The sequence below is a fragment of the Anolis sagrei genome, chromosome 3, assembly GCF_037176765.1.
Source record: "Anolis sagrei isolate rAnoSag1 chromosome 3, rAnoSag1.mat, whole genome shotgun sequence".
Classification (NCBI taxonomy): domain Eukaryota; kingdom Metazoa; phylum Chordata; class Lepidosauria; order Squamata; family Dactyloidae; genus Anolis; species Anolis sagrei.
In genome coordinates, this window is record NC_090023.1 from 94,176,009 (window position 1) to 94,200,511 (window position 24,503).

A 24,503-nucleotide genomic window follows, 5' to 3' on the forward strand; every position below is an offset into this window, starting at 1 on the left:
TTGCTTGACAAGTGTCAAATTGTCCCTATTCTTTTACTACTACTGTGTGTCTACATCTGTCATTTTCTAATGAAACATCCTTGAATTACTTAATTTTCTGTAGGCTTCTGACCCAGATACAACTGAATTTCCTAGAGACCCATGTTTGTCAACAAGGATTTCTAAATTTTTAATTTTTTCTTTTAGCTTGTGATGCAACAAACTGATTACATATACAGGCAGTCCCCGAGTTACAAACATCTGGCTTACAAATGACTTAAAGTTACAAATGAAGGTGAGACAACAGGAAGTGAGAGAAATTTATCCCTCAGAAGGGAGATTCACTCCTGAAAGAGCTGTCATGGAGAAAGGTGTCTCCACTGAAGCTTTGTCACCAATCTTTGTTTCCACAAGTCATTTTTTTTTCCAAAATCCAATGCTCACAGGGACAAAAAGTGAGGTGAAATCTTCTGATCAGGCCATAGGAATGTTAACCCTTCCCTATGCTATCCAAAACTAAATATATTTTTTTGGGGGGGTGGGGGGGTGGAGTTACCTGTTCCAACTTATAAACAAATTTAATTTAAGAATAAACCTACAGAACCTATCTTGGTTGTAACTTGGAGACTGCCTATACATTGTATACAATTTCGTACAGTTTCTGAGCTCGTCTTGGTTTTAATCATGTTACATCACTATAGGGGAGAAAATGGTTCATTATATTTCATTACTACTAGCCATTCACATTAGAATTAGTCATTCACTTTTAACTGATGTATTTATTTTATTTTACAGAAATTTAGGGTGCAAGTACAGGAATATTTTGTGTAAATAAATGCCATTCATTTTCTCAGAAATGTATATCAGATATAAACATTTCTGTTTAGAAGTGTCTGTTCCCAGCTCTACATATTATTTCAATAATATGAATGATGTTTCATGTGAAGGCAAAATTAATTGTTTCAGAAAGGCAACCATAACATTGTGTACCTGAGCATGGAGGCTATTTTTGTGATATCCTCCTAATTACCCTAAACAAGCTTTGGTACTCTTATATCTCTGTGTCAGAAGTGTTACGAAAGCAGAGGTATTTTGAGAGATGATGTTTAAAATGCCAGTAAGTTTGCAGCTTCTGGTTTGAACACAACTGATGATCGGACAACAATTTAGGAATGCCTGCACATTGACATTTACAAGGACTGAAAATAAGTAGACTACATGCACTGTGAATCACAAGTCTGCTATCTTTATTTCTTTTTGAAAATTCTTGTTGGTGGCAACAATGCACTGACAGCAGTTGCTGATTGATTGAGTCAACCCTGAGGCCATTCAGAGCCTTAAGAATAAAGAGGATTTTGTGAAAGAAGGGATGACTAAGGATATAAATGCAGCAGGAAAATAAACTGTCCGTCTTTAAAAACAAGACCAAAATCTTAGTCAAAGGGCTTACCCTCCAAAAATTGGTCTCTGTGAGCTGTTCTGCAGGGCATCCAGCTATGTTGTTTTTAGAAAGAATGCAGTTAGAAAAATAAGTTATGATCTACATAATTAGAGTTTTGCTGCAACTTTCTGTCTGTCAAATTTTATGAAAGTAAAAAAGCCCAATTGTCACTTGTGCCTTCAGCATCAGACTTTGTCTGAAATCATGTCACAGTTTTGCTCCACCCCTTGCAAAAACTGTCATTATTACAGTGAGCACGCTATTGTTGCATACTAGAATATTTCTACCAGGCATATTATTTTGCATTTTAGGGGATCATTAACCTGCAGCACAAAAGTGAACACTGGGAAGAGGGAAAAAACTTCTCCATTTAATCTCGCTCTCTCTCTCTTTGGATCCTTGAAAGAAAAATCTCCTTGCATGGTCCTTGAGATCTTTAGGAGAGGCCCTTCTCTCAGTTCCATCTCCATCTCAAGCTTGATTGGTGGGAACGAGAGAGTGGGCCTTCCTTCTTGGTAGCTGTCCCTTGACTCTGGAACTCCCTTCTTCCCAGGGAAGTCAGAATGGCCCCCTTCCTGCTGTCCTTCCAGAGGGAAGCTAAAACCTTCTTATTTAGTGCCCTTCCCTACAGCCCTATATCCAAGAATGTCAAGTTAGAAAATCCCACATTATCTGAGTGTGGACACAGATAACCAGTTCAAAGCAGATATTGTGGGATTTTCAGTCTTGATATTCTGGGATATAGGGCTGTGTGGAAGGGCCTTCAGACAGGCTTTTAAAGAAGAAGGTTTTAAAATCAAGTCAGGGGCTGCTGTGGTTTTTAGTTTTGAATATGTTTTTATGGATTTTTTTTTAAAGAATATTATTATTTTTTAAAAATACCAATGATGTTTAATCATGTTTTAATGTTTTTATATTTGTAGTTTTTAAGTTGTATTGAAATTCTTTTAATGTAAGCTGTTTTGAATCTCCTTGTGGAGAGAAAAAGCAGAGTGTAAATAAACATAATAATAATGATGATGGTAATAATAACAGTAGTAGTAGTCCTGATTTAAGTCAATCTATCAATCATTATTGCTCAGCCAAAGGTTATTACAGGCTATTCTACAATAAAATGAAAGAAAAAACATAAACAATTACTATGCCTGTTGTACATTCAGAACCTTATAGAATAGCAGAAATATTTATTTACCGTAAAGATAATTAACATTGAAACAAAAAAACCCCAAGAGAATATGTCCCCATAGTGTTAATACTACCACACTTCTATTTGGTTCTTTAAGCAAATAAAATTCTAATAGCTGTCGAACAAAAGTAATCAAAGAACTGGCCCTCAAATTCTTATGAATAGTGTATGAATTTAAAAATGACAAATGCTTTCTCTTCCTAAATACACTGTTTTTTGAATGTAAGTTTGAAAACGCACAGGAGCAGGGCATTTTTATTTATCTGGCACAAAATACAGCTGGCTGTGCTGAAAAAAGAGTGATTTTTATCTACCCTTGTAATCAGATTTTTCTAGTTCAAATATTCCATACATGAGTGAAGGTCATTTTCTTTTGTGTTCAGTACTATCTTGTTATATTCTGATAAAATCTATTATTTCAAAAAGATTCTTATGTCATAAATACTACAGAAACCAACAGAACTGACTTCAAAAGTTTTTATGGCAAGGGTATAAATTGAATTACAGTGTGACAGTACCAAAATTGAGCTCGCTGATAATCCTTTTGATATTTGCAATATTTGTATCCATGGATGGGATGGAAGAAATAGGCCATTATCAGTAAAGTAATTTTGTGCTTAGAATTCCTTCATTATAATAAATTGTGTTAGAACACCAAAGCTTCCAGTAATGGAAAAGAAAAACTTGGGGTGCATCTGTGTTGTAGAATGAATCCCTTTAATAGCCTTGGCTCAATCCTATGGCATCCTGGGGACTGTAGTTTTATAAGGCCTTGAGCCTTCTCTGCCAAAGAATGCAGGTGTCGCGTCAAACTAGAAATCCTAGGATGACACAGCATTGAGCCCTGGTCATTTATTTAGAGATGATGTCCCTCAAAGAGGAGCTCCAGGTGCGGCTCTTGAAGCACCTTCCCCTTTTGCCTTGGCCCTGCACTTAGATTACTGTGTGACATGAATCTATAAGAAACATACATGATTTTTGTGTTTAGACTTGGATCCTATTTTTAAGATGTCTCGTGATATACATATATTTAAATACTGGTTTGCCAAAATCTCACCCTCCCAAAATAATATACCAAAATCCAAAACACTTCAGGTTCCAAGCATTTTGGATCAAGGGATGCTCACTCGGACAAAGAAGTACCACAGGCTATGTAGAATTTCCCCAAGTTTGTATTTCAGGCTTTACATGTACAACCACAGCAATGGCTTGTGTGTTCTGGCTTAGTAATGAGAAGTGGGAGAGTGGAATATCAAGGCCTTTTGGAAAAGTGCACACACAAAGATACTGTGGTTGGCATTTTGAAGCACTAAATGCTTCTTTAATGTGGTTTTATCTGCTTGAATGAACACTGTGTTGAGAATCTAGGATATTCACACTTCAGATTCTGAGCAAGCCCTCTCTTTTCTTCGGAGCTATTTGGGCACAATAATAATCCTTTCCTAGAACCTTTTATCAAAAGTAATTGAACTATACAGGCTAATCAGCTGTAAATCTTTGCCATCTAGAAAGCAGCTGATTAAATGACATCTAACAGTAGTTCAATCAGTGCCGAAGCAGAGTTGATCAAACACTTTTAAAGGCAGACAGTGCTTTGGGACTCAAGATAAACGAGCAGTTAAGTCTATTTCAGAGTAACAAATTTATTGCTTAAAACTGCAAGACAGCCTTCTTGTGGCTCTCATTACATAGTGTTCCTCAGCTTCTGTAAGTACTATATTACATGTTTTCTATTGTGTATTCATTCTGTAATTTAGAGTGGAGAGAAAATATGAGGTTAGTGGCTGTAGGGTAGAGTGGTGTGAAACTGACATGATGTAAAAGCTATATGTGGCCCTTTTATGTTGACAAACACTGATATATTATGGTTTATTTGTTAAATGATAAATTATTTTCTTACAACAACATGCATGTATAAGATAAACATTGATAAATGTGCAAACACTCAAATTGTCAGCAAAACATCGATTATTTTTGGATAATACCACTACTATGCAAACACCCCCCCCCCTCCACACGCTGTCTATTAAACAGCTGATATATTGAGAAAAATGGGTGAAGCTTGTCATCGACATTGGGAAAAAGCAGGAGTACATCCAGCCTTTAAATCCTCACTCTTGATGTAAAGATATTACTACATTAGAAATCATGCAAATTATTCATCAAATCTCCTGATAATGGTTAGCATTTAATTTGCTTTTCCCACCACTGTTACATCTAAGTTGATGTTTAAATGGAGTTCAGGACACTAGTAGCTCTTGTCAGGCTACTTACCGACCTTTCCTCTATCATTTTGTATGTGAAGTTGGTAAGTTTTTGTTTTTTGCTGTGATTCTAACAGAAAAATTCGTGTCAGAGCTAGTAGGAGTACAGCTGAGTGTGATGCTGTATTGTAAGCTTGCACCATTCAGAGCAAAAACTCTTTCTACTAAATCTAGTTTACGCTAATATAGTTGAAGGATCCAGCAGTTAAATATCGTAGGAATATGCAGGACTTTCAGTCTGATCAGTCTAAAACTATGAGGTGATTTTAGTGCTTACAGTAGTTTTCTGCCCGTCTTGTCATAAAAACAGTCACAAGGAGTGAGCAATAATGTTTTGATTCCTTTATTTAGGATAGTTTAAACAAAAGAGATCACAAAGATTACCAAAAGGTCTTTTTGTGTTGGAAAGTAGTCATTCAAATGACAATATGATGTATAGAAACGAAAATTCCATCATCTCATATACTGGTTATAAGGACAGACAACATGACATTTGCAGTTATTCCAAACATAGGTTACTTACTCTCCACTTTTTTTAATTTTTGGCTTTCTCCTTATTAATTAATTATTGATTTTTCAGCACTCCGAGTACTTATACATTTAGTGAAGAAAAAAAATCTATTTTTAGTTAACATGCTGGTTTTTCTCATCTTCAGCAATAGTTTTCTTTGTGGTCTGTAGCTGCAGGCTGATGTCATTTGCTTATGTATGCAAGAAGTATATAAAGCTAAAGGACCTGAATTCTCCTGGTTAACAAAAAATCTTGTATTATAATGGCTATCTTTTAACTGTCTGATAAGGAGGCCAATTTTAGAACTTAGTTGCATATTTTTGTTACAAGATCAATAGTTTCACATGCTACTTGCCTTAAGAACTGTCAGCTGTATGCCATCTGGATTTAGAGAAGTGTTAATTTTTAATTTGTCAGTTAACCAATCCCATCAAATCAGAGTCTTGCTGTTATGTAATTTAGTAGGTGATGGCAGATTGCCAGTTTATAGCATAGTTTAGGAAAATTTAGTCCTGGCAGTAAAGATTTTTTTTAAAGTACTTGAATGCACTTCATCTAGAAGATATACATGCTCACTTTTACTGAAAGCTACATGAATGGGGGATTTCTTCCCAATGCAAATAGTAGCTTCAGAGGAAGGGCTTTATCCAGCACCATAGCATGGCAGGAAATATTAAAACCCACCTTTTATATGTACTATGTCTCCAATATATTGGCCCTTTCCAAGTAAATTGTGCCTGCATTTAAAAGACAATGCGTGTTGTAGGATTTAATGTCATCACTAATTTTCTTCAAGATTGTAGGTAGAGTACAATACATCCCTTGACCCCAGATCCATTTGGAAGCACTCACTTCTTCATTTAGGACTAATATTGGGATTTTCTATGTAATCCAAAGTAGTTCTAGAGTTTAGAACATTTGGGGAGGGGGGGGGAGGAGGCCCTCTCTTATCATTCCCAAGCTTATTGAATTATTTCTTTTGAATTTATGTCTGATTTGTCTTTTTAGAGAGTTGGAGCACATTCAAAACATCCCAGGTCCTCTAGCTACAAGCAAAGTTCAGTTTCACTAGAAAAAACATACGTCAAAATATTTTTGTTTCAGATTATGTCCCATGCATTCTCCGGTGATGTCTCTAGGTAGAAAAAGTGATGATAAACTAACCTAATGTGAATGTAGCTGCCCAGTTTGCTTAAGTCTACTTGTGATCAGTCACAGTGACTAAAATAGAGACTTTACTGTAGTCCTGATTTACAAAGATCTGAGAGAATAGGGAGAACTTACCATACATAGATTTTCATTCAGTTGGTGAAAAAACATTCATTTTCACGTGGCAGGATGATGTACTTGACCAAAGTATAATTGAATGAGAAAGTATTCACCCAATGATAGTTTGACATTTTTCATCTATATGGATGGAATGTGCTACCCCATGATATCTTTCTTTTTCCCAAAACAAATCGAGTGAACTGATTTTTGATCTTTTGTTTGCCTGTGAGCTAGCAATTCTTGTTCTTGGGTGGCAGAAGTGCTGATGTGGGGTTTGGCCATGCTCAGCAGGATGGAATTGGTCTGCTTTACGGTTGTTAATATTTGTTTGGTTCTGCACTATACTGCTGTCTGATATCTGTAACTCTCATTATTCACTCACTGGGTGGCAGTTACGGATGTGAAGTTCATTAAAAGCATTTGCTGAGAAAAAATTTAGATGGGGTCAAAAGTTGGAGCTGGAACTGAGACAAAAGTCAGCTAGCAAGGCACCATATTATTGAAGTCCATGAAGACAATACATACCTAATTATGTCAATCCTTGGAAAAAATATAATTTGTCTAAGTAGTTATTAAACTCTTGCTGGTACCTAAATGGATATGAACCCATCCCCTCCCTTCACAGTGGTGTTCTTTTGAATAAACTTTCTGCCTCTGTGTTTAGATCCTCTCGCTTCATTATTAAAGCTAGGAGTATTTCCATGACAATGGCAGGTCTCTGAATGCTTCAGCTATCTACTGATTCTCTTTTCAAAATTTGCAAATGAAATATTAGAGCATATGACATTTGGTTTTGAGGTAGGGGTGTAACATGGAATAGTGAAAACAGTTATTATCAACTAGCGTGCCATCTTTTCCCCATCCGTACAATAGCATAACACCATCAAACCTGTTATAATAATGGCAAATACCACTGTTTTATGTTGTCATATAATTTATTTACTCTGAGAACATTTAGTAAGTGCCTCTGACACTTTGGGCATTTGAATCTACAGTGATGTGATTTTCAGGGCAATGTTATGGCCATGCTCCAGAGGCGGTCATAAATACAGTGAGCCTGTGGTGTTTTGAAAGTCCCTTTGGCTGGGAGAAATTGTGGGATAGTATCTGTGTCTCTGCAGCGTAGAAGGAAAATCAGAGAGCACAGTAGATGTGCTTTCCTGGTCCTTAGTTTTTCCAATTTTTGTGTGTCTTGGAACAGTTTCTCCTTTCAGAGATGTTCAATATGTCGTCAAAGGCTTTCATGACCGGAATCACTGGGTTGCTGTGAGTTTTTTGGGCTCTGGAACATGGCCATACAGCCATACAACAAAACTATAACTGTTTTTTTTAGAACAAACAAACAAACACTATTTTCACTTCATTAACGATTTCAAGTTATTGAATATAGAGACAGTTACAGACCAAACGTGGGTTGTTTGAAATTAGAAGCTTAATATATTAGGGGCTTCTCTTATTGCAAAGATATCAGACCTCCTAGGACAGTGGTGCTCAACTTGTGGATCACCAAGTATTTTGGCCTACAACTCTCAGAAATCCCAGCCAATTTACCAGCTGTTAGGATTTCTGGGAGTTGAAGGCCAAAATATCTGGGGACCCATAGGTTGAGAACCAGTGTCCTAGAATGTTTTTGCTTTTGTGTTTCCTTTGCTCATTTCTTTTTAGCATGGATTTATTGCTTTCAGGTAATGCAGAGTTTTATCAGAACCATGCCTATCTTAAGGGATAAGTCCTCCTCTTTATTTAAATGTACTAGATTTTTTGAAGTATGTATGTGGTCATCTAAGCATGGAGGTCAGCTTTGGAAGCCAGAAGCAGGTCCTTATCATTTTATGATCCCATGGCTGGGCACCATTGTAATCTCATCAGAAGCATTTTTATCAAATCCATGAATAATCAAACCTATAAAAATTAAATGTAAATAGCTGGCTGTATTTTCAACTTTATCCCAGGGCAAAACAGCTCAGCTCAACTCTAGAGAGTCTAACTGAAAATTCATCATCAGAAAGAAGAAGTCTTTCTAGATAATTTCTAATGGAATTAGAAAGATTTCATCAATTCAGCATATATGCCCTGTTCCCCAAAGTAGACAGTGTGAAGTAAAGTTTGCTCACATGGAGAGAAAATCAAGAGGTATACAGTATTCCTTCCTCCTTCATACGTGCATTTTCCCATTTTGCACTTCGAACCATTTCTTTCTTCCAACTGCATCTGCATTATTTATATTTGTAGCTTTTCGTATTTGATGGAAAGTGAGATTCTAGATCAAGGGTTCTCAAACGAAGGCCTGAGGGCCGGATACAGCCCTCCAAGGTCATTTACCCGGCCCTTGCTCAGGGTCAACCTACGTCTGAAATGACTTGAAAGCACACAACAACAACAATCTTATCTCATCAGTCAAAAGCAGGCCCACACTTCCCACTGAAATACTAATACGTTTATATTTCTTTAAATTGTTCATTTTAATTGCATTGTTTTTAAGTGTTTTTTGCACTACAAATAAGATATGTGCAGTGTTCATATGTGCATAAGAATTCATTCATTTTTTTTGTCAAATTATAATCCACCCCTCCAACAGTTTGAGGGACTGTGACCTGGCCCTCTGTTTAGAAAGTTTGATGACCCCTGCTCTAGATGATATTTCAAAAATATCCTTGCTATGTAATGTGACATAATTATCATGGGCTTTATAAATTGAATTTGATATTATGTGCACTTTGCACTTATCCCATTCCCTTGCCCACTGTTTACAGCCTGCCCAAGTTTACAGTAGATTACTGCCAGATGAGCACTGTTTTAATTAAGTTTTAAATTGTCTTATATGCTTACTTGTTTTATTTAATTGCATTTTATGTTGTGTTTTATTTTATGTTCCATCTTTAGGCACTTTTGTGCCATGTGTAAGCCGCCCTGAGTCTCTTTGAGGAGATGGTGGTGGGATACAATAATAAAGTTGTTGTTGTGTTGTTGTTGTTGTTGTTGTTGTTACTTCCTTGTTCATTTAATGAAACAAATCCTGTTCACATAGTTGCTTAATTTTACATTTCTCCAGTGTCCAAAACATATGGCAAGATAGTATTGGATAAAATGTTTGTTTCTTTAACAACCCCCCCCCCCCAAAAAAAACAAAACAAAACATAACTTTGTTGTGTAAGTCTGGATTCTACTATATTTATTTGTGGAGGCAGTTGGAATCTTTCAGGCTACTGATAAATTTTGGAAACAAATTTTCTCAGAATGGAAATTGGATATACTGTTCTGTGAATAGCAGGAAATATGGAGCCAGAAAAAGAGAACTAGAATAGAGCTCCTTTTTGTGGGTGGCATTTTTTTTGCTTAGTTTTCAAAATATTAATGGTAAATAAATAGAGGTTAGTTTGGCTCTTGAAATTTCAAAGAATGGCTAATGCTTCTAAGAGTTTCTATTTTCAGAAGCTGTTCCAGCATTGCTGTGGATAAAACCTTCTGATAGTTCCAGCCAATTTGAGATTTCAGCTGGTATATGATGGCAATTTAAGCAAATCTCTGTCCTCTCTGTAGCCTCACAGTGTCCATAAAATTTATTCTGCAGGATTTGTGGGACCATCTTAAGCAAATTTTCTGGGACAGCAGTAGCAGGATTTCAATTTTTTTTCTCCCTTCATTCTACAGAAAGCTTTTAAAATGAGAAATAAAATATATTGTGCACATCATGCCCTATCTTCGATGCATTTATTTTATAAACTATGACTATGCTTTATTATATAGCAATTAATTGAAGAATGTGTACATTGTCATCTATGACACAAATATGCCATATGAAAAAGGAATACTAATTGGGGATTAAATCCACTGTTCTTCATACATGAGCTAGTACCACTCAGTTGTTTTCACAATAATGTATCATATCTGTGTAATTGATTGTTGTTGAAGTCTTAGTACGATTTTTTTTGGAAAGAAGTCTTATGCATTACTTATGGGACATATCTGCTTGAAAGCTAGCAAGAACTTTATTGTCTCAAACAAGAACAGAACAGGCAGAGACAAGGTCAGACTCTATGTAGTTACTGATACTCATCCATATCAGTAACTGACTACATGCTTTCACTATCTGTGTAACTTTTCCACGTTGCATTTACATGACAGTATTGTTGAAACAAATGGAAACAAAAGGCAAACAGTTACTCAAGATGAAATTTGAAATAACTTTGCCATAGTGAGAAACAATATCACATGTAAACTCTGGCTTAACTCCCAGTGATGTAGTCCCATTGACTTTCACTTGTTTGCTACTAGTTTTAGCTTTATAAATTAAAAGAGAAGTACTTCCGGGAATGTCTACCTTTGATTGAGATTCCAAAAAGGTAGTTGTAACAGAACTTAAGATTATGTCTTTCTATTTCTAATTCTGTTGGATGATTTTCTGTAGCTGTCTAGGTTATTGATCAGTATTACTTCAAAGAGCAAAACAGATCATACTGTCTCAATGTTGCTTTTCAGTTTGTTATGCCCTCTGTGTGGATCATAATAAATTGTGGCAAGTTCTTGGTGGGATGGGCATACCAAGCCACCTTGTCTCTCTCCTGAGGAATCTGTACAAGGACCAAGTCGCAACAGTAAGAACTGACCACGGAACAACAGGCTGGTTCAAGATTGGGAAAGGCGTACGGCAAGGCTGCATACTCTCACCCAACCTTTTTAACTTGTATGCAGAACACATCATGCGATGTGCGGGGCTTGATGAATGCAAAGCTGGGGTGAAAATTGCTGGAAGAAACATTAACAACCTCAGATATGCAGATGACACCACTCTGATGGCCGAAAGCGAGGAGGAGCTGAGGAGCCTTCTAATCAAGGTGAAAGAAGAAAGCACAAAAGCCGGGTTGCAGCTGAACGTCAAAAAAACCAAGATTATGGCAACAAGAATGATTGACAACTGGAAAATAGAGGGAGAAAATGTGGAGGCCGTGACAGACTTTGTATTTCTAGGCGCAAAGATTACTGCAGATGCAGACTGTGGCCAGGAAATCAGAAGACGCTTACTTCTTGGGAGGAGAGCAATGTCCAGTCTCGATAAAATAGTAAAGAGTAGAGACATCAGACTGGCAACAAAGATCCGCCTAGTCCAAGCCATGGTATTCCCTGTAGTCACCTACGGATGTGAGAGCTGGACCATAGGGAAGGCTGAGCGAAGGAAGATCGATGCTTTTGAGCTGTGGTGCTGGAGGAAAGTGCTGAGAGTACCTTGGACTGCGAGAAGATCCAACCAGTCCATCCTCCAGGAAATAAAGCCTGGCTGCTCACTGGAAGGAAGGATACTAGAGACAAAGTTGAAGTACTTTGGCCACATCATGAGGAGACAGCAAAGCCTAGAGAAGACAATTATGCTGGGGAAAGTGGAAGGCAAAAGGAAGAGGGGCCGACCTAGGGCAAGATGGATGGATGGCATCCTTGAAGTGACTGGACTGACCTTGAAGGAGCTGGGGGTGGTGACGGCCGACAGGGAGCTCTGGCGTGGGCTGGTCCACGAGGTCACGAAGAGCCGGAGACGACTGAACGAATGAACAACAACATGCCCTCTGTGGGCTTGTCTACACAGACCATATGCCCTAGGTTCATCCAGATGTCACTCCTGGATGTACAGATGACATCCAGAAATTTTGCTTTCACCTCCAAATTTTATTGTATTGTGTCATGTCACTGTTAACCACATTCAATCTCTCTGAGGAGAAGATGGAATAAAAATAAATAAATAAATAAATAAATGCCAGGCAGTATAATTAACCTGATTCCACACTACTTTAGGTAAAGTCAGGGAAATGCTCTGGAGCTTCTTTGAAGCTTTCGAGCAGCTTCCCACTTTGGGGTGTTTGTGAACAGCTGGACCAGTTTTGATTTGGAAGTGTCCTCACTGTTCACATGAGCCAGTAATACCATACAATTTTCTTCATGCTCAGTAGCAGGGGCAAAAGAGGATGGCATTCCCTGTATCATTTTTTATCGCTGCCCTCATTTCTCCCATCCTCAAGTTACCCAGGCATTTTTGCTGACATCACTAAAGGTGCCCAGTGATATCTAGAAACTCTTTGGAGCTTTGTGGCTATGAAAAATGACAAAGGTAAGACAGTGGGGACTGAAGCAGATTCAGCCAAGCTTCGCCACTGCTGTGAAGATATGTAAATATATGTAAATACCGTGGCAGAATCCGGGATTGGTCCAAAGACCCAATGCTTTTGGCTAACCTTGGAGTTTGTGACCCATGTAGATGTGCCCTGTGTTAAGGTACAGTGAGCACAAGTGGTAGTGGAGTAGAAGTTGTAAAGTAGCTGGAATGTCTGGAATTCTTTGCTGGAAGATGAGTTTCACCATTGATTACATTTTTATAATTATACATTTATTGAAGCTTTAAACTCAACTGGTGGAACTTTTTAATGAATGTTTAATAATTGATTTTAACTGTTGTTTTAACTATAATTGTTTATTTATAATTTATGTGTTGGCATCGAATGGCTGGCTTTGTGAAGCTGCCCTGTGTTCCCCTTTGGGGGTGAGAAGGACAGGGTACAAATGTGTGAAATAAATAAATAAATAAGTTTGAATCCGCATTTTAAAAAATGTGATGATCTTGAGTCTCATTAGGATGAGAAAGATGGGATATAAATGAGTAATAATAGTAATGATCATCATCACCACACCACCACCACAATTGGGAAAACACACAAACATTCTGAGATACTGTTCTTTATATTTTGATTTCCCTGCTTTATTTGTAATGGTGCTTTTTGTAGTGCTCTATTGAGGTTTTCATTGTGGTTTTAAGTTGTGGCATTGTATTTGGTTCTGCATTTTTATATTCTCATTTATTTATTATCCCTATTTATTCTAAATATTGTACCCATTTATAATTTTATTGTATTCTGAAACATACTTTTGTCTGTATTTCTGCTATGGTCTTTTACAGTATATCAACCTGTGGTTGAGACCCTTCTCTTCTGACTTGTTTCTGGACTCTGTTTCTGCATAGATCCTCTTCTCAGGCCCCTTCTACCCTGCTATATAATCCAGATGATCAAAGCAGAAAACTCAAATTATCTGGATTTTATGTGGCATTGTAGATGGGGCCTCAGAAACATCTCCAAATTATAAGATGCAGGCTTCTGACTAATATCAGTCTTCTTGATTTTTAAACCATTTTTGTCTGATATAAAAGCCAGAGTGATGATTTCTGTGCTTTAATAAGGTTATTTTGACTATGGATTTTGTAAATTGTTTTATGGCCAATAAAGCTACCTTTGCATATTTTGAAGATGGTGTTTAATAATACTGTACCTGTTGATGTTAAGCAAAAGAAATATTGGTATACATTCCAAGAACAACACTGAATGGAATAAAATTTGAATAACGAATGCTGCCATTACTTGTAATGTGGCCAATAATTGTAATCCAATCTATTAAGGAACAACTTGGCAAGTATATAGTCAAAAGAAATATTATGATATGAAGATGGCAAGGGATCTACTGGGATCCTTTCTTCAGAGTAAAATTTTCAGCTTCAACCCGGAGTTGAGTTTATTGTGTTTATTCAGTAGGTCTTCCCCATCCCTTCCCTTAATTGCAGCTCTGACCCCCATCCTGCACCTGCTGAAATACTGCTTCAGAGTCTTGTGTCTGGTCACACTACATGGGTGGGAGGCTGCCTGGGAAACGAATGTACACCGCCTTGAATTTAATGATGGGAAAATGCAGGAAATAAAAAGCAGGATATAATAACTAACTAGCTAAATAAATAAACAAATTGGTTTGGATTGCAATTAGGTCAGTTTGGCTACACCTTCAACTGGAAAACAGCACATTCATGAAATGAATATTGTGCATATAAAACATTACAGACAATTGTTTTAATAATGTAGCCTATGTGCTGAACATGTAGATATTAATTCGATTTTTGAAGAACAGTTAGACAAAAGGAATACTATCTAATTAATCCAAATGAATTCACTACACTGCCTTTAGATTAATCCCCTACTTCTTGCCAATTGTACAATTATTTTGATTGTTTTTCCCAAACTAGAAGAACACGAAAACTGATACTTTGTGTGTTCAACAGGTCTTGGACTGTGTAAGTGCAAAACATGTTTCACATGCTCAGTCTATTGACCAGAGGCCTTTTTTGAATTACAAATTATTTGCAGTTTGAAAGGCTGTTGTTAGTGAAATACAGGCTGTGAATGCTAATTTGATTCTGTTTAAGCAATTAGCAGCTGTGGATTGAACACCCTGTTTTTACTTATTATAAAACTTATATGTACCATATATGACAGTTGTGCACTACAGATTAGGACAACTTTAACCTCTTACTGGGTTAAAGAAGCAAGTATAAAGAATTCTTCTTGAAGTTCAAGCACTCCTTAGGTAATCAACCGGCTTGTATGTAAATGTGCCTCAGACATAATTTGCTTGTGCAAAGAGAGTTAAAGAAGCTTACTTCCTTTATCCTTATGCAAATAAATGAGTTGCTGTCCATAGTCTATCCATCCACTAGCTGTTTTGAGCAGATTGAGAAATCTATTGCGGTAACTGTAATGATTTTCTTTCATTAACAGTTGAGCCAGACAAATCAAAACCTGTATTGCTGTATAGCTGCCATTATCAACTGGGGTTTGTGACAGTCTGTCCGTTTTGAGATAGAACCCTGTTTCATTCTTATGAGTTCTATTTCTCTTGCATTCTTGTGCCTAAGAACCAAGTTCTCTTCAGATTTTATAGAGCATTATGCTTCATTATTTATTCACCAGTGTGTGGCTTTTCAAAACATGGTGTGCTTAAGCCCACACACATGTACTTATACATAGTCAGTTTTCATTTATAAATATAAATATGCTGGCATGAGAGAAGTAGGGATCATCAGGTATAGAATATGGTCTAAGAGAGTCCCATGCCTCCAACTGTTCCAGTTTGGTAGAGAACATCCAGATCAATGTTCTGCCAACCTGTTTTTTTTTTAAAAATTACTTTTAACATCTGTGGATTTGTCCTCTCTTTAGTTTCCCCCTTTGTTATTAGCTTACTTTCATAGCTGCAAATTGAGTTCAAATTCCAAAAGTATTTGGAAGTACACAATTATTTAACAGGGAGAAGAGGAAAGGAGAGGAGGGGGCAGAATCATGCTTTCTCTGGTAGGTTCAGGCAAAGGCAAATTGATAGCCTCTCATAGTATGTGTGTAAGGGTGAAATGTGTAGCTTTAAAAATGTTCCAGGCTTTTAAAATGTTCTGATGTAATTAATTAAATTTGTTCAAAACACCCTAAACCTTTTAGACAGGGAGGGACATTATGAAATACTTTACATGACCTTTTCAGAGGGTGCATGTTCACTGACCTGTAAATCCAGTCCAGAATCCTTTCAATTTTGGGTTGAAGTCAACATGGTTTAGCCAGGTTGTTTTAGTCTTGGATTGTCACCTTCTCTTCTGCATAGCCAGTGCCACTCTGTTGTCAGTTGGCCACAGAGCCCCCCACTTTCTTCTTTGTCATGCAGATACCTTGGTTGATAGGACCATGAGACGTGACAGCCAGGTGAAGGCGAATCAGTCTAAATTCTGGGAAGGCGAGTCAGTTTTGAGTCTGCTATCCATACTGCCCTAAAGCACTAGGATATTCCAGTGTTTCAAGCATACTTTGAAGCACATTCCAACTTTAACTCAATCAGGGCTAAACCAGATTAACCTGGTTTAACCTACAATATTTTCCAGAAGTTGAAAAATGTTGTGGGAATAGCCAGGAATGAATACAGATTTTAATGCCCATGTAGATGAGCTCAGAGAGTCACCGCTGATAAAAAAGCACTTGTATAATTCTTTGCATATACTTTTCTGCTGTCCAGCACACAAAAATCCTGTTTAAAGAACGTTATTGACAATTGCTCAAGTTGTGTTGACTGGCTGACAGCATGGCCTTGCAGATATGTGATGGATTTGTGCATGCAGTGACTTTGAGATAGCCCTGTTACACTCGTATTATGTGTGGGTTAAACAGAAAGATTGGACGTGCATATATGATTTTTAAAATAAACACTTTTAGGGATTACTCTGCTAAGCATATATTACTAATATCATTCAGGAAAAGCTTTGCTTCCCAACAGAACATTGGAGATGATAGATTTATTTACAGAATTTGTATACCGCTTTTCTCACCCCGAGGGGGACTCAAAGCAGTTTACACATAAGTAATGGCAAAAATTCAATGCCAGTACAAACAATTACAATTATACACTACAATTAGACATAAATTAAATTAAAAAATGGGCAATAAAACAATCATTAAAACAATAAAATAGTCTCGTTTGTCGAATCGCCATTCCAGTCATTGTCTTTCCGAAATGCTGCATACATGTACTTCTACTGCCCAGAGGCCTGGTCCCAAAACCATGATTTTAATTATTTTTCTAAAAGCCAGGAGGGAGGGAGTGAATCTTACCTCATTTGGGAGTGTGTTCCATAGGCGGGGGACCACAGCTGAGAAGGTCCTGTTTCTCGTCCCTGCCAGGCACACCTGTGCTGTTGACGGGAGCGAGAGTAGGGCGTCCCCGGATGATCTTAGATTACGAGGTGGGACGTAGGGGTGGATGCGTTCGGATAAGTAAGCTGGGCCAGAACCGTATGGAGCTTTATAGGTCAAAACCAGCACTTTGAATTGGGCTCGGAGATGGACCGGCAGCAAGTGGAGCTGGCATAGCAGGGGAGTGGTATGCTCCCTGTGTGCCACCCCAGTTAGTAATCTGGCTGCCACCCATTGAACTAGCTGAAGTTTGCAAACTGTCTTCAAAGGCAGCCCCACGTAGAGCACGTTGCAGTAATTTATTTGGGATGTAACCAGAACGTGGACCACTGTGGCCAGATCAGACTTTCCAAGGTATGGGCGCAGCTGGTGCATGAGTTTTAACTGTGCAAAAGCTCCCCTGGCCACCACCAAAACCTGGGGTTCCAGGCTCAGCGCTAAATCCAGGATCACTCCCAAGCTGCGAACCTGTGTCTTCAGGGGGAGTGTAACCCCATCCAACACAGGGCCTTTTCTGTGGTGGCCCCTCGGCTTTGGAACACCCTCCCTATAGAGGTACGATCAGCTTCCTCGCTGATGGTGTTTCGGAAGAGATTGAAGACATGGATGTTTACACAAGCATTCGGTTAATCCGTTGCAACGAATTTTGATGACTAAAGGACTGGTAATCATAGACGACGAATTTTGGACTGCGATTTCAATTACGAGATGCATGGATTATTATTGGTGGCCCAATAATTTGTATTGTATATGTGTTTTAGGTTTTAAACTGAATACTGTTTTTTAAGTGTTGTAAACCGCAATGAGTCGCCGACTTAGGCTGAGATATTAGCGGTATACAAGCGTATAAATAAATAAATGTAACCCTATGCCATGTTTGGCTTTTTGACTGACCAGGAGGACCTCTGTCTTGTCTGGGTTCAATTTCAATTTGTTAGCCCTTATCCAGTCCAACACAGCGACCAAGCACCGGTTCAAGGTCTGGACAGCCTCCTTAGTAAGAGGTGGAAAGGAGTGACAGATTTGGACGTCATCTGCATACAGATAACACCTTACTCCAAAACTCCGGATGATCTCCCCCAGCGGCTTCATGTAGATGTTAAAGAACATCGGGGATAGCACTGAACCCTGAGGGACTCCACAAGACAATGGTTGTGGAGCCAAACAGGTGTCACCCAGTAACACCATCTGAGACAGACCCTCCAGAAAGGACTGAAGCCACTGCAAAGCAGTACTTCCAAGTCCCATTTCTGTGAGGCATCCCAGAAGGATACCATGGTCAACGGTATCGAAGGCCGCTGAGTGGTCCAGCAGAACCAACCGGGACACACCCCGCCTGTTGAGCTCCCGGCGAAGATCATTTACTGAGACGACCAAGGCTGTTTCAGTGTCATGTCCCGGCCTAAAGCCAGACTGTGCCGGATCTAAATAATCAGTGTCTACCAAGAACCCCTGGAGTTGTGAAGCCACCACATGTTCCATGACTTTGCCCAAGTAGGGAAGATCGGAAACTGGCCGATAGTTGATGAATTGAGTGGGGTCCAGTGATGGTTTTTTCAACAGCGATTTTATAACAGCCTGTTTTAGGCTGGCTGGAATCTTGCCCTCCTGTAAGGAGGCATTAACCACCACCTTAACCCACTCTGCCAAACCCTCTCTGGCTTCTTTGATCAGCCAGGATGGGCAGGGGTCTAGGATGCATGTGGTAGGCCTTGCTTCTCCAAGGATCTTGTCCACATCCTCAAGCTGAACCAATTGAAAAGAATCCATTAAAACCGGAAAAGCAGGTCTTTATTGGGTAAAGGAGCATATGAGCTCTTGCAGGGAATTCCTCACACCCTGCCCTCAAGTCACCCTCCTTAATGAAATTCCACCCTAGAAGCTATTCAGTTCTAAAAATAACAAAAATGTTTCTTCCAATTTGGTTTCATTCAGAATGACATTTATAACAAACTTTTCATGGCTCTTTTTAAAAACATGGAATTTAATTCTGTAAACATCTTTATTACATTAGCATATATAGCATATGAGCAGTGGAAGCTTTCCATGTTTTTGTGGACAAGTTATGAACTTTTATATTTCTTATTAAAAAGAGATTACTTTTACTGACAAATGGTTTGTATTTATCAAAACAATGCTCCCCTCACCTTTCCATATTGGCATTTTTGGCCAAGCAATTTATATTGGAAAGATACAACACAGTTAATAGTTTTGTTTCCACTTCTGTGTTTAAAATGTTTGTGTCTTTTAGATTTATGTCTGTGATAAAATGCTTTGCCCAACTTACCGGGTAGAGATGCCGTGGCGGTGGGGCACCTTCCCAGCTGCCATGGCATCGGAGGGGGCTTGTTCTTCCCAGAAATCCCCTCAGTGGCGGGAGAAGTTCCCGCCAGCTGGGTGGCTAGCCAATCAGAAGCAGTGCCTGTTCGCCTCCTAATTGGCTAGGACGCCTGCCCCCAGGAGCTTCAGGCAGCCTTAAAAGGCTGTGAAAGGCCACGGCAGGCCTTAATAATTTTGAATGAGATTTAAAGAATTCTTGTTCAGATATGGAATTGCTTTCCATTTTTATTGTTCAAGATGGTTGTTAATTTAAAATCATGTATTGAAATCTAATGGATGTTAAGGAGTTGCACAGATTTTTTAAAAAGAGACAAATGTGATTAGTTGAAATATTATTATTGTGTCCACAATTTCTTCTTTCTCAATTTTTATTGTACAACTCCAAGAAAGCTTTACATTTGGCTTGTTGCTCAAATAACACATTCATTGGCCTGCTGCTACTGCCTCTATTACTCCTTCTTGTGACTGCTGTTAGTGACCAAACATTTATTCATATTGAATATATTGGCTATGCTTCAGGCTTTCCTGGGCAAAAATTTATCTGTCTTAATGGTGGGTGAAGCATGAAACATGACCCTTGAAATTTTGTGCTTATTACTTCTCATTAAGTATATTGGCTAGGACTGATGGAAGTTGGTCCAGCAACATCTAGAGGGCTACCCTTCACAAACTCCCATTTTTTTCTTGTTCTGTGCTTCTGTGTTGCTCTTAACTTATGTTTTTGTCCTTTCTGTTCCTCTGTTCTCTTTTTGCCTGTTTCTCTATGTATCCTACCTAACTGTGACACTGGATATTTGTAAGTTTAACTTTTATCTTTCTTTTGTATTACATAATTTATTTTCCTGTTTTCTGCTGACTCCTCTTATATGTTTCACTGGACTTTTCTGTGACTAATCAGAACCATAAAGTTCCTTAACCTCATTTGCCTTATTAGATTCTGCAGTGTCTTTTGTAGGGCTTAATTCTGACACTAGTTTCAAGGTCAAATAAATATTTCTTGGCTCAGCCTGCTACCCATATGATTGAGTGCCTTTAGCTGTCTTTGACATTCTTTGAATGCTATTGCCATATTTTGTCATTTTCCCAAAACTATTTGATGTACAAATAAATTTGTTGAGACTAGATGGATCAGAGATGATCATACTTTTTGCATTTTGTATTCTTCTGCAATGTTTGATTCATCAGACATTATGCAAAGTGCCTGGGTGACAGACAGATGCTTGAAACATTAATCACATTTTACGTTTACTTCCGCAGTACAGTATTTATATCGTCTTTCATTATTTTAGCATCCCTTTATGATCCTTACAAGACAGGGATGTTTTTAATGTCAGTGGGGCCAGAGCATTTTAATAGTATCAGCTGTTAGTATATATCTTAGCATAGGAATGGGTTAACATCCCTGTGGTGTTTGTTTTGTGGTCTGCTCCCCTGTTCAGAAGAGTTCACCTCACTTTCTGTCCCTGTGACAATTGGATTTTGAAAAAAAAAAGATTGTCGTGGAAACAAGGATTGGTGATGAAGATTCAGTGGAGATACCTTTTTACCACAATAACTCTTTCAGGAGTGAATTTCCCTTCCAATGGTTAAATTTCTCTCACATCCTGTTGTCTCATCCCCATTTATAACTGTGAATCATTTGTAAGTCAGATAATGGTAACTCAAGGACTGCCTGTATTTCACCCTTAATGAAAATTATCACTTTTTTGCCATATTTGTACTCCAAAATTTTTAACCCTTTCTCTATGTCATGGCAGTTAAAGTGGTGTTAAACTTCATTAATTATACAGTGTAGGTGCACCCTTAGTCCAAAACCTGATTAACTTGAAATAGTAGCCAAAAATCACTTCCAATTTTGATTTTCTATTTCTCCCTCCTTCCCCCCAGCTGCCCACTCATAGTTGAAGAGTTAGTCTGAGTACAGATAAAATGGAAATTTAGAAGTGCTCAGAAGCCATTATTTTCCCACTCTTCATAACACATTTTGTCCCTGGAATTTCAGTGTAGTGAACACCGATTCTTGCTTGTCTAGCGAGAGGCTACATGCAATAACCTCTTCTTTTTCTTCTTCAATCAAAACCCAGAATAGTTTATAGGCATGTTAGAAACATGATAACATGACAAGGATAGCTATGTGACTGATGCCCTTGCAACTCTTCTTGTTGTCCTTTAAGGAACAGCCATGGTGAAATAAGATGAAATTTCACATGTGGCTATCACATGTGGTTCTTTTTCTAATCTTCTAGCATATTTCTAAGTAAGTGGTTGAACATTTTTGTTTGTATGTTGTCCTTTGCTATCCTTTACTGTTAGTTCCAACAAATCAACTATAATCAAGGGCCCTTGATGTATTTCTCTTGCATGGAATTTAGCTACTACTGACCTTGGTTGTGTTTCCAAGAGTGATATCTAATACTGATTTCTCTTTGTTTTGTTTTAATTAAGGAAGTTAACACATTTTTTGTATATTAACTAGATGATGTGGTAGTTGACTAAATGGTCAACCATTCATTAGACATTGTCAGCAGAATACTATTTTACAAACTTTCCAGTACAGGTACAAAATTCTTCTAATTATGCTAAATATGGAATATTTATTAGCTAATTGGAATTAGTTAATACTAATGCTTACATTACTACTCTTGTATGAACTGACACCTTCATACAGCACTGATGCTTTGAAAGTGTAGGCATGCTGGGTGGGATCGGAGGGGGAATATGAATTTTAGTGGCTGTTTTATTTATTGTATTTTAATCCTGTTTTTACTATTTAAGGGTTTTTTTTAACTTTTGCACTTTTAAAACTTGTCTAGTGTGGATTGTTAGGTGCCTTGAGTTTAAATAGTTAATAATAGTAATCATTTGCAGCAATATGTTTGATTATGGCCAAAACTAAGCCAGAAGGGAGGGAAGAATTAACAGTTTTTATCTCAGGTGAGAAACTCATGCCTTATTGTAAAAACACATAGTGAATTAATGTGGAAAATGCATCTGCCTGTTTCATGACTGGCCATCATCAAATGTGTCTCATTTGTTCGTATGCCAATTAATTTTGCCTTATGGATGAAAAAATTCTTCAGTAACCTAAATATGTCTTATCCATTGATACTTGTGATTAGTGATTCAGAGCAGATAAAAGTGTCTTTCACAGTACTGTCTTTCAGATACTTAGCATAAGCAAGAAATTATGTAAAAGGAGCAACATCTGTGGATTCATCCAGCTGAAGTGCAGTGTAAGGGGCTTGTTTTCATTTCTGCACTTAATTGATCCAAAATGTCATTGCACATCACAGAGATTCAGTTTCTTACACTGTTCTTTTTTTGAAGCTGAGATCAGATTCAGCTTGCTCAGATCTGACTTGATATGATCTTCTCTATTAATATGGAACTTCTTGCTTTCAAGAACATTAAAAGTAAAGGAGCAAAGTTAAATTTTAAACACCCCTTAAACATAAAAATATTTGAAAATATTTCCATTAAACAAGGTAACGACATGGTTTGCACAGTATTTGGTAATTTCTGAACTTCCTCATGATCATTTTCTTTTTATATGTGTAAAGATATTTGTACAAGAAATGTTACATTTATACAGCATCATACAATTTATAAAAAACATTGTATTTCATGCAAAATGCAGCATTTTTAGCATATATATATATATATTAGGCCTGGGTAACAACGCAAAAATTTGTTTCTAAAATCGATTTGTAATTGGGGTTTTTTTTGTTTCGATATTTAAAATAATTACAAAATTTTCCAAAAAAAAAGTTCGGTATTTACGAAATTTCGTAAATATTTACAAAACATTTTGTAAAGATGGCGCCCTTTTTTTTCCAATATTTTTAAAATATTTTTAAAATTTAATTATTAATTTAGTAGAATAGGGAGGAGAAATTAAAATTATTATTAAGGAGGGAAGGCAGGCACTCACTCTGGCGGGCCCTCTCGCTCGCCGCTCGCTCGCCCCTCTCGCTCGCCGCTCGCTCGCCCCTCTCGCTTGCCGCTTGCTCGCCCCTCTCGCTCGCCCTCTCGCTCGCTTGCTCAGCCGGCGCCGAGAGAGGAGAGCTCCCAGCAAGCATCGGCAGGCGGCCATCTTACGTATTTCCGAAATGGACGGAAATACAAAAATTTTTGCCGCCTGCCGTTTCGATATTTAAAAACACTTCCAGGTTAAAAAAAAAGTTTTGTAATCGTTTCGTAATTCAAAAATTAACGAATTTTTTAACGAATTACGAATTAACGAAACGAATTGACCAGCCCTATAATATATATATATATATACATACAATTCATATATATACAATTTATATATACAGCATTGGTTTTCTTTTGTTCGCAACTGAAGATATTCATGACATTTTAAAGTTTCTTTTTGCCACTTTTTTTCTTACTGACATATTTTGTGCAATTTTTATCATGAATGCAATGCAATGTAATATAATGGAAGGTTTCAAAAAAGGCTTGATTCCTCTAGTATAGTGGTTCTCAACCTGGGGTCCCCAGATGTTTTTGGACTACAACTCCCAGAAATCCTAACAGCTGGTATAGCTGGGATTTATGGGAGTTGAAGGCCAAAAACATCTGGGGACCTCAGGTTGAGAACCACTGCTATGTCCCACTGAAACATACAAGAATATTTCATAATGTGTTTCCCACTTTTTGCTTTTATTTTGTTGTGTCTGCATTCAAAACAGTCCTTTAATTTAGAGAATTTTGTACTCCTAATGCTAAAGACTTTATTTGAAGTGAGATTCTTTAATGTATTTGTTGGTAACTCTTTTAAATGGCTTTAAAATACAAATGTTTTGATACAGCCAATGGGCTAATCAATAAAACGTACTGTACTGCTTTAAAATACGCTTTTTCTTTTAAAGCTGTAGGCTATGCATCCACATTCATTAGTTAGACTTAACTTGGATGTATACTGCCCTATATCCCATCTGATTGCAGATTATCTGGCAGTGTAGACTCATATAAT

The 24,503-nt window shown here is 37.7% G+C and overlaps 1 protein-coding gene across 2 annotated transcripts in view; it reads left to right on the top strand.

The window, feature by feature from the left end:
- The window catches only part of ANOS1 (anosmin 1), a 124,462-nt gene that overhangs the window by 26,387 nt on the left and 73,572 nt on the right, over nucleotides 1–24,503 (top strand). The window lies entirely within an intron of this gene.